The following is a 12,563-nucleotide window of genomic DNA, read 5'->3' as shown; positions in this document are numbered from 1 at the left end:
ATGTAAGCGCTTACATCGACATTCTTGTGATGTAAGCGCTTACCTCAGCATTCTTATGATGTAAGCGCTTACATCGGCATTCTTATGATGTAAGCGCTTACCTCGATAGGACATTCAAATGCTTATAAATAGGGGTCTACATTTTCATTTGTAGAACATCCCAAAACTTTCTTTCTCTCTTCAATTAATAAAGAGCTATTCTTTGTGTGGCCGTGGAGTAGGCAAAAATTGCCGAACCACGTAAATCTTGTCTTGTCTTGTCTTGTGCAATTTATTGTTTTTCTCTCCTAAATATCCTTTTCCTTCTATTATCTTGACACGCTTCCCCAACAACTGGTATCAGAGCACAGACAGTGTAATTCTGGTAGAAAAGTACAGTATTGGTGCAGGTACTATTCACAAGAATAGTGCGACACTATTGATCATCGTTACTATTCACAAGCACTATTCACATAAATTGTTTTTGTGAAAAATGGCATCGGAAGAAGGGAAGGTTAAGATTGACAAGTTCAATGGCAAAGATTTTGGATTCTGGAAAATGCAAATAGAGGACTATTTGTATCAGAAAAAAATTACACTTACCTCTGACCGAGGTGAAACCGGAGACTATGTCCAAAGCGGATTGGGATCTATTAGATCGCCAAGCTCTTGGTGTGATTCGTTTGATGCTAACACGAAATGTGGCATTCAACATCATTAACGAGAAGACCACTGCAGGCCTGATGAAGGCATTATCAAATATGTATGAGAAGCCATCTACTTCAAATAAAGTCTATTTGATGCGTCGATTGTTCAACTTAAAAATGACAGAAGGTGGATCAGTCACGGAACATATCAATGAGTTTAATACAATATTAACTCAGTTGAGTTCTGTTAATATAACAATTGATGACGAAATCAGGGCGTTGATTCTACTATCATCTCTACCGGAGAGTTGGTCTGCAACAGTAACTGCAGTTAGCAGTTCATTAGGAAGTACCAAACTCAAATTGAATGATATTAGAGACTTGGTTCTAAGCAAAGATATTCGCCGAAGAGAATCAAGTGATTCCCCAGGATCTGCTTTTAGTACCGAAAGCAGGGGAGAATCAACCAAAGAGGACAAATTTATGGTCGTGGCAGATCAAAGTCAAGGAGAAGAGGACAATCCAAAAATCGCAAGGACATTACTTGTTGGAATTGCGATAAAAAGGGTCACTACAGTAGTCAATGTAGAGAACCAAAGAAGAAGAAGGAAGAAAATTCAGCAAATGTAATTGCTGAACAAGTCGGTGATGCACTAATTTGTTGTGCAGACAGTCCAGTCGAATCTTGGATTCTGGACTCAGGTGCATCCTTTCACTCTACATCATGCAAAGAATTATTGCATAATTATAACATCTCGACATTGCCGGAAAAGGTGAAGTTCATATAAAGACTTCACAACGCACGCTATGGAAATTGCAAAATGTACGATATGTTCCTGGCCTCAAGAAAAATCTGATATCTATGAGTCAGATTGACAATGAAGGATATACAACAACATTCGGCAACAGATCGTGGAAGATAACGAAAGGGAATTTGGTTGTGGCACGAGGCTTCAAAAGGGGAACACTGTATGCAACTGCAATAGAAAGAGATACTATAGCAACAGTTGATCATGGTCGTGATACAACATTGTGGCACCGGAGGCTCGGGCATATGAGTGAGAAGGGAATGAAGTTTTTGGCATCCAAAAAGAAGTTGTCAAACCTAAAACATGTTGAATTAGGTTTGTGCGAAGATTGCATTTACGGGAAACAAAAGAGAGTTAGTTTCTCAAAGGTGGGAAGGACGCCAAAGAAAGAGAAGCTGGAACTAGTGCATACAGATGTGTAGGGACCAACTCCTGTAACTTCTCTAGGAGGCTCACGCTATTATGTCACCTTCATTAATGATTCCACAAGAAAGGTATGGATTTATTTTCTGAAAAATAAATCTGATGTATTTGTTACCTTTAAAAGATGGAAAGCTGAAGTTGAAAATCAGACAAGTCTAAAGTTAAAATGTCTGAAGTCTGACAATGAAGGAGAGTATGATAGCCAAGAGTTCAAAGCATTTTGCTCGGAGAATGGGATCAGAATGATCAAGACAGTTCCTGGAACACCGGAACAAAATGGTGTTGCTGAGAGGATGAACACAACACTGAATGAATGAGCCAGAAGTATGAGAATACATTCTGGATTGCCGAAGTATTTTTGGGCTGAGGCTGTTAACACGACAACTTACCTCATAAACAGGGGACCCTCTGTACCGCTGAATTTTGAAATTCCTGAGGAGGTATGGACTGGAAAGGAGGTAACTCTCTCACATCTGAAATTTTTTGGTTGTGTTGCTTATGTGCATGTAAACTCTAATGATAGAGATAAGCTTGATTCTAAAGCAAAGAAATGTTTCTTTATTGGCTATGGTGATGATAATTTTGGTTATCGGTTTTGGGATGATCAGAATAGAAAGATCCTAAGACACAGTAATGTCACATTTAATGAAATTGTGATGTACAAGGACAAGCTTGAAGTAGAACCAACCAACACCAGCAAACAGACAATGTCTGAAACAGTTGAGTTAGAAGAAATCTCAGAAAATGAAGTAGCTAGAGGGATTACAACTGATTCTAAAATTGAAGATGAAGAACCAGAAGCCGAATTTGAAGAAGAACTAGAAGCCGAACCTGAAGCGGAACCAGAGATAGAATCAAATCCAGAACCAAATCTAGAATCAGGACCTGAATCAAATTCGGATTCTGTTACTCATGAACCTACATTGAGGAGATCTAAAAGAGTCACGAATGCTCCGGATAGGTTAACTCTCTCTCTTCACTATTTACTTCTTACTGATGCTGGAGAACCAGAGCATTTTGTTGAAGCAATGCAGGTGATAGACTCTAATAAGTAGAAGCTAGCCATGAAAGAAGAGATGAATTCTCTTCAAAAGAATAAAACATGGATACTTACGGAGTTACCAAAAGGAAAGAAGGCATTACAGAACAAGTGGGTGTACAGAGTCAAGGAAGAGCATGATGGTAAGAAGAGATACAAAGCACGATTAGTAGTAAAAGGCTTTCAGCAGAAGGAAGGAATTGACTACACCGATATCTTCTCTCCTGTAGTCAAATTAACTACTATCAGGTTGGTGCTAAGTATCGTAGCTGCAGAAAATTTGCATTTGGAGCAGCTAGATGTTAAAACTGCTTTCTTGCATGGTGACCTTGAAGAAGACATCTACATGAAGCAACCTGAAGGTTTTCAAGTTTCTGGTAAAGAAAACCTTGTGTGTAAGTTGAAGAAGAGTTTGTATGGTTTGAAACAAGCTCCCCGACAATGGTACAAGAAATTTGATGGATTCATGCATAAAAATGGTTTCACACGATGTGAGATGGACCATTGCTGTTATATCAAAAATCTTGATGAATCCTATATCATTTTATTGTTGTACGTTGATGATATGCTAATTGCAGGATCTAGCATAAATGAGATCAACTTGGTTAAGCAACAACTGGCGGAGGAGTTTGAAATGAAAGACTTAGGACCAGCTAAGCAAATGCTTGGGATGAGGATTAGCAGAAACAGGTCGGAAGGAACCTTAAAGTTGTCTCAAGAAAAGTACATACAGAAGGTACTAAGCAGGTTCAGTCTTCATGATGCAAAAACCAGAAGCACTCCACTTGGAAGCCATCTAAATCTGTCAAAGGACCAATCACCTAAGACAGATGAAGAAAGGAAGTACATGTCCAAAGTTCTGTATGCTTCAATAGTAGGAAGTTTGATGTATGCTATGGTTTGCACTAGACCTGACATAGCCCATGTAGTTGGAGTTGTCAGTAGATACATGTCAGATCCAGGAAAGGAGCATTGGGAAGGTGTAAAATGGATATTGCGATATCTCAAAGGCACCTCAGGTATGACACTTTGTTTTAAAAAGAGCAATATTATCTTACAAGGTTTTGCTGATGCAAATTTAGGTGGCAATCTGGATAGTCGAAAAAGTACCACGGGCTACGTGTTCACCTTGGGTGGTACTGCTGTTAGTTGGATGTCCATACTTCAGAAAAGTGTTGCTCTATCTACCACTGAAGCAGAGTACATGACAATCTCAGAAGCTGGAAAAGAGATGATTTGGCTCAAGAATTTTCTTAAAGAGCTAGGTAAAGAGCAGGACAATTGTGAGCTTTTCAGCGATAGCCAGAGTGCAATTCATCTTGTCAAGAATCCAGTGTTTCATGCAAGATCGAAGCATATCCAGTTGAGGTATCATCATATCCGAAAGTTGATAAATGAAGGAACTTTTTCCCTACAGAAGATACCAGGATCAAAGAACCCGTCAGACATGTTGACCAAAGTTGTCGGTGTTGACAAACTGAGGTTGTGCACTGCCTCAGTTAGCCTTCAAGACTGATAGAGTGAAGGCGCCACCAGAGAATAGCAAATCTTTCTTTATTTTCTTTCTTGATGTAACATAGGTTTGAGGGGGAGATTGATAGGACCAAACCTATTGTTGTATGTGAAAGTAGACAAAACAAAAGAAAGAAAATCAAAAAGAGATGAAAATATGATGTAAGCGCTTACATCGACATTCTTGTGATGTAAGCGCTTACCTCAGCATTCTTATGATGTAAGCGCTTACATCGGCCTTCTTATGATGTAAGCGCTTACCTCGGCAGGACATTCAAATGCTTATAAATAGGGGTCTACATTTTCATTTGTAGAACATCCCAAAACTTCTTCTTTCTCTCTTCAATTAATAAAAAGCTATTCTTTGTGTGACCATGGAGTAGGCAAAAATTGTCGAACCACGTAAATCTTGTCTTGTCTTGTCTTGTGCAATTTATTGTTTCTCTCCTAAATATCATTTTCCTTCTATTATCTTGACACGCTTCCTCAACAATCGAGACGTGTATTTAATATAGAGAATATTTATGTAGCTTATCTTCAATTGTAACTATACAAAGCTTAAATTATCACTTCTGGTGATCATAGGCATATACCACTTCTGGTGGTTAACAAAATATAATTACAATGAGATATAAGAAATATAACCACTTCTGGTGGTTGTATATTTCTTGCAAACTCTGCTAGAGTTTAAATTGATCTAATAATGTTATCCATATTCTTCAAAATGACATAAATAAGATATAGTATAGTAAACATCATTATCAAATCATAATTTTTCTTTATGTACAACAATTACATAACTATACTATCTATTACAAACAACAAAAATTAAAATATTTACATTTCTACAGATTCACCACTGATTACATGACTTGTTTCTCCTTCTCGGAGTGCAAGGTAATCAGCTACATCTAAATGCATGAAGTCTAAATTATCTTCAGAAATAAAATTTGCTTCAGCATTTTTCTCTGTCTTCTTTAGGGAGTCTTGATAAAGCTCAACCAGGTGCTTTGGCGTACGACAGGTACGTGATCAGTGCCCTTTTCCTCCACATCTATAACATGCATTTTCTGCAGTTGGTACTTGTACCGCTTCATGCTTTTGTTCATTCCTTTTTCACTGCTGGTGGTGAGGAGGGTTCTTTGGTGCATTATTATTACCATGATTAAAATTTCTTCCCCGACCACGGCCATGACCACGACTGGGGCCATCACCTCTTCCACGTCTAGCTTGGTGGAAGTTCGTCTCATTCACTTTAGGGAATGGACAAGAACCAGTAGGTCGGCTTTCATGTTTTTTTATTAATAGTCCATTATGTTGCTCGACTATAAGAAGATGTGAGATAAGTTCAGAATACTTTTTAAATCCCATCTCTCGATATTGCTACTGCAGGAGCATATTCGAGGCATGAAAAGTGGTGAAAACTTTCTCCAACATATCATGATCAGTAATATTATCACCACATAATTTCAATTGTGAAATAATTCTTAACATAGCAGAATTATATTCACTTATATATTCAAAATCTTGTAGCCTTAGATGAGTCCAATCATAACGTGCATGTGGAAGAACGACCATCTTCAGGTGGTCATATCTATCTTTCAAATTATTCCATAGTATGACTGGATCTTTAATAGCGAGATATTCCATTTTCAGGCCCTCATCCAGGTGATGGCATAGGAATATCATTGCTTTGGCACGGTCTTAGTTTGATGCCTGATTTTTATCCTTGATAGTGTCTGCCAGACTCATCGGATCAAGATGAATTTCAGCATCAAGCACCCAAGACATGTAGCTTTTGTACGATATATTCAGGGCTACAAATTCAAGTTTAGAAAGATTTGACATTATATAGAAAAAGAAAGTTCGTACCTCAGATACTTTCAAAATATTTGCTCGAGATGACAGAGTCTCGTGCTGATAACGTGTTATAATATAAAGACTGTAAAGTAAAGACAAGTATAGAGAGAAACTAATATATTATTCGAATTCAAACTGATGTACATAATGAACTGAAATCTCTTCTATTTATAGAAGAAAGGAAGCTGTTGTGTAAGCTGCTACTATGCCAGATATGGATAATCTTCTACTGAGAGTAATGTTTATCTGTAACAGAGTACTGAAAGGATAAGCTCATTGTACCAGGTATAGATAATCTTCTACTGGGGGTAATGTTTATCCATAACGGAATACTGAAAGAATAAGCTCATTGTACCCGGTATGAATAATTTTCTACCGGGGGTAATGTTTATCTATAACGGAGTATCGAAAGGATAAGCTTATTGTACCCAGTATGAATAATCTTCTACCGGGGGTAATGTTTATCCATAACGGAGTATCAAAGAATAAGCTTATTATACCCGGTATGGATAATCTTCTACTGGGGGTAATATTTATCTATAACCGAATACCAAAGTAATAAGCTTCTTCAGGAGGCTTATTTTCAATAGAGTACTAAATAGATAAACATATTTACGACGGAATCCCATATGAATAAGTTTCTTCAGGAAGCTTATTTACAAAAGAGTACTAAATGAACATCCATAATATAATATATTTATAACATTAATCAGAGTACTCCTGTAATAGAAGGACTCGTCAACGTGGTTGACATTCGATTAAAGGACACTTTATCTGATGCAGAGATGCCGCATTCACGTCGCAGCATATTTAAAATATTAAGTATTTCATGCTACACTTCTAAGAAATGGAAACTAGAAAAATTATTAAATTAAAAAGAAAAGTGTGCAAATTAAGCACGTATCTCTTTTTTGAGCCAATGACTTTGAGCAATTATGGACGCATAGTACTATCACATTTTCAACCTTCTCCAACTTGGATTGAGCCCAGCACTTGAGTTCAAAGAGGCCCTGGTGGGGTTTTTTACGAGAAAATCTTACTTTATACTCATTAATTTTAAATTATTTATTTTTGAAATTTGTACCTCATATACTAAAGGTTAACACCTTATTTATTTTAAATAAATATCATTTAAAAAAATTATATTTTATAGATATTTTAAAATATTTAATTTTGGTTACCTTCCAGCCTTAAGCCACTAAATACGTTAATCAGTTACAATATTTTCTTTCTCTCTCTACTTTGATACATCCCATTCTCTTCTCCCATCCCATTAAAACTTCTGATTCTCTTCTTCTTCTCTGTCTAGTTCGCTTGCGATTTCTCCTCCGTCGATATTCTCCATTGTAGTAGGAGAATTGTTAAAGTATAGTTGCACTCGCAAGATTAGAAGGACGGAATTGACTGATAGAATTCAAACTTTGGACTTCTTCTCACTTCTCCCGCAGCTTCTTATACTGATGAAAATGACTCATACCAGAGTTAGAGATTTGGGTTTTCATATCGCCCATGGAATGGCCGACAGCGTTCGTGACCCCGTTTGTAATTTTGATGCGTGGGAATAGTGAGATTCAGGGTTTTTGCTCGACGGCGGATTCGCCGGAAATTAGGGTTTGTTCTTGAACAAAGACGACGGAGTTTGGGGCTGAGCAACTTGATTTTATGTTAATATATTTCAATGTATTTTCAACGTATCACGCTGTATTTTCATGTATTTCATTGTAATTCAATGTATTTCGTTGTATTCCATGTATTTCATTGTATTCGCTGTCTTTTTTTCTCATTGTATTTCAATATATCTCGCTATATTCTATGTATTTCATTGTATTCACTGTCTCGCTATATGCCATGAATGTATTCATAAGTTTTTTTTAATTAATATAATTTATGTATTCAGATGTATTATATAATTTCTCTGACGATTGCTATTTTTTTGAGTATTTTTCGGTTGAGAATCTTTTTTATAACTGAAAATACAAAATTTATGTGTTATAATTGAGTTTGTTGAATTATATTAGGAGTCTATTATGTTAATTGATTCACTTTCCCTTTTAAAAACAGTGTAATCTCCTATTTCACGCCGTGAATACAGTCGAATACAATAATCTGTCCAGCTGTAATCCCATGTTTTACTCCATGAATACAGTCGAATACACTCGAATACACCAACTGATTAGCTGGACTTCCCTGATTCACGCCTATTTTTGCTACTGTATTCATGAATACAATAGCTTAAATACATTAAATACATCTTATAACCACATAAAAGGTATCTATAATCCGTAATATAGCAAATGATATCTATAGATAACTAATTACTACTAAAAGATAGTGTTTTATGAAAATTTCCCTTTATTTTTTAATGTTCAGGCCCAAACTATTTACTACTCGTAAAAATTACGTAGGGTAGTCACTATTTAAAGTGATATTTATTTTTTATCTAGCATTTTTAATGCTGAGCAAAAATAATCACTAGTCTATTAAAATTAATATGAAAAGACCGAATTACCCTTTCCTTCCCAAACGGAAATATAGTTGGAAAGACTGGGTGGGCGGAGCTAGACTTGGCGGCGATACAAGCAATAAGTAGAAGTCTCTTTTTCATTATTTGATTTGATAATTTGTTAATTGTTATAAATATATTATATTATGGATGTTCATTTAGTACTCCGTTGTAAATAAGCTTCCTGAAGAAGCTTATCCATATGGGACTCCACAGTAAATATGTTTATCTATTTAATACTATATTGGAAATAAGCTTCGTGAAGAAGCTTATCACTTCGGTACCCGGTTATGGATAAACATTACCCCCAGTGGAAGTTTATCCATACCGGGTATAATAAGCTTATCACTTCAGTACCCAGTTATGGATAAACATTACTCCCGGTAGAAGATTATCATACCGGGTATAATAAGCTTATCTTTTCAGTACCCGATTATGGATAAACATTACCCCCGGTAGAAGATTATCCATACCGGATATAATAAGCTTATCCATTCAGTACTCCATTATGGATAAATATTGCTCTCAGTAGAAGATTATCCATATCTGGTACAGCATCAGCTTATAGTAGCTTACACTGCAGCTTGTAGTAACAGCTTACACAACAGCTTATAGTAGCTTACACTGCAGCTTGTAGTAGCAGCTTACACAGCAGCTTCCTTTCTTCTATAAATAGAAGAGATTTCAGTTCATTATGTACATCAGTTTGAATTCGAATAATATATCAGTTTCTCTATATACTTGTCTTTACTTTATAGTCTTTATTTTATAACACGTTATCAGCACGAAGCTCTACCATCTCAAGCAAATATTTTGAAAGTATCTGAGGTAAGAACTTTCTTTTCCTAAATAATGTCAAATCTTTCTAAACTTGAATTTGTAGCCCTGGATATATCGGGCAAAAGCTACATGTCTTGGGTGCTTGATGCTGAAATTCATCTTGATGCGATGGGTCTGGCAGACACCATCAAGGATAAAAATCAGGCATCAAACCAAGACCGTGCCAAAGCAATGATATTCCTACGCCATCACCTTGATGAGGGCCTGAAAATGGAATATCTCACTATTAAAGATCCAGTCATACTGTGGAATAATTTGAAAGATAGATATAACCACCTGAAGATGGTCGTTCTTCCACAGGCACGTTATGATTGGACTCATCTAAGGCTACAAGATTTTAAATCTATCAGTGAGTATAATTCTGCTATGTTCAGAATTATTTCCCAATTAAAATTATGTGGTGATAATATTACTGATCATGATATGTTGGAGAAAACTTTCACCACTTTTCATGCCTCGAATATGCTCCTACAGCAGCAATATCGAGAGATGGGATTTAAAAAGTATTCTGAACTTATCTCACATCTTCTTATAGCAGAGCAACATAATGGGCTATTAATGAAAAATCATGAAAGCCGACCTATTGGTTCTTGTCCATTCCCTGAAGTGAATGAGACGAACTTCCACCAAGCTAAACGTGGAAGAGGTCGTGGCCCCAGTTGTGGTCATGGCCGTGGTTGGGGAAGAAACCCCAATCATGGTAATAATAATGCACCAAAGAAGCCTCCTCACCACCAGCAGTGGAAAAGGAAGGAACAAAAGCATGAAGCGGTGCAAGCGCCAAATGTAGAAAATGCATGCTATAGATGTGGAGGAAAAGGGCACTGGTCACGTACTTGTCGTACGCCAAAGCACCTGGTTGAGCTTTATCAAGCCTCCCTGAAGAAGACAGAGAAAAATGCTGAAGCAAATTTTATTTCTGAAGATAATTTAGACTTCATGTATTTGGATGTAGCTGATTACTTTTCACTCCCAGAAGGAGAAACAAGTCATGTAATCGGTGATGAATCTGTAGAAATGTAAATATTTTAATTTTTGTTATTTGTAATAGATAGTATGGTTATGTAATTGTTGTACATAAAGAAAAATTATGATTTGATGTTTACTATAATATATCTTATTTATGTCATTTTAAAGAATATGGATAATATTATTAGATCAACTTAAACTCTAGCAGAGTTTGCAAGAAATATACAACCACCAGAAGTAGTTATATTTCATATATCTCATTGTAGTTATATTTTGTTAACCACCCGAAGTGGTATATGTCTATGATCACCAGAAGTGATAATTCAGGCTTTCTATAGTTACAATTGAAGATAAACTACATAAATATTCTCTATATTAAATGCACGCCTCGATTTTCTCCTGAAGTAGTAAATATTTTAAAAGAGGTTGAGGCATCACAATTTGATGTGATTAATGCGCATTCAGATAATTATGTTCGATTTCCTGAAGGATGAGAACTTTTGATAACATTAATCCATTCCCTGAAGTGAATGTGACAATACTAATAAGTCGGGTAAATATGAACGCGCTCTTGATACAATTCACCTCCAGAAGAGTTAATATAATTGAGAGAATATATACTCAATATTTCGTATTTTAAATTTGCTCCTGAAGAAGTAACACAGTTGAAATTACCTCCTGAAGTGGAAAAATATTATGAAGAAGAGTTTTCGTGTGTTTAAATAATTGTTTTACATTGTTTATTTGATTGTGATTTTCTCTCATGACACCAGCAGTGTCTGAGCAATATTTGATAGTACAAAATGTATCAATAACTCCTGAAGAGCTAAATGTTTGCCTAAAGAATACATGACACCAGTAGTGCCAGATAAATATTAGATTGTGGATAATAAATTAAGGCTCTCGAAGAGCTTATATACAAATATGTCATTCATATTATATGATTATGGTCAAAACATATGTTGTAGTAAACCTGAAGTTTACTAATACAAATGGCTATCATATTGAGACTACAAATGATTGGAAGATTGATAATCTTCATGTTTCCACAATCATAGGGGGTAAAATAATATGTATGTGAGAAGTTACCTGCCTTATTCTTTAATTTATACTATATCATGTATCACAGTAAACCAGAAGTTTACTAAAGCAAAAGTTTATGCCATAGTAAACCAGAAGTTTACTAAGAGATAGCACATGACATGATAAACTTGAAGTTTTCATTTGCCATTTTTAAATGAGCTATTTGAGAATTCAGATAAGCATATACTAAAGAACTAGAAGATTCTTCAGGAATTCTCATGTGTTGCTTGTTCTCATAATAAATTGATATACCAGCTAAAGTTGGGACTAAGACCCCTGATTCTGAAAAATATAAAAGGTGAATATGGGCCCGTTCACCTATCATGTGAACCACTTATAAGTGCATATATGAGATGGTTACATGTGTAATTATTGTCAACCTGCAGTTTGGCATTTGGAATTGCTTTTCTCGATTAAGAGCATAATTTTTAGATTATGAAATCAAGACAGTTCATCTTGATAATGCTGGTTTATATCCAAGCTGGTTTAACATTGAATACCTCCTATTAGTGTCTAAACCATTGCTTATGAGAACAAAGCTTCATGTGTTGGTCTAAGATTTTCTTAATTGCATATAGCAGCACTTGTATGCATCAGATCAACAATATATGATAAGTCCTCCCTTCACAATTGGTTTAGGATCAGAAACCAAATAATTTTACTATCTTTTGTTGCGTGGTATATGATTAATTTCTCTACCATAATACACAAAGATATGTTTCCCAAAGATGATTGGGGATATATGTTAGTTTTTCTAACATTTGGGGGATGAAATAAGCAGTTGAAAAATATGTTATATGAATCGAATTATCATGATCCTCACTTAGAAGATAATTCAAGTCGAATGCCAGAAGCATTTGCTGATCCAAAATTAAATATCATATTTCAGCTGCAAATGC

Source organism: Nicotiana tabacum, chromosome 8 (genome assembly GCF_000715075.1).
Source record: "Nicotiana tabacum cultivar K326 chromosome 8, ASM71507v2, whole genome shotgun sequence".
Lineage (NCBI taxonomy): Eukaryota > Viridiplantae > Streptophyta > Magnoliopsida > Solanales > Solanaceae > Nicotiana > Nicotiana tabacum.
This window is presented reverse-complemented; position numbering follows the sequence as displayed.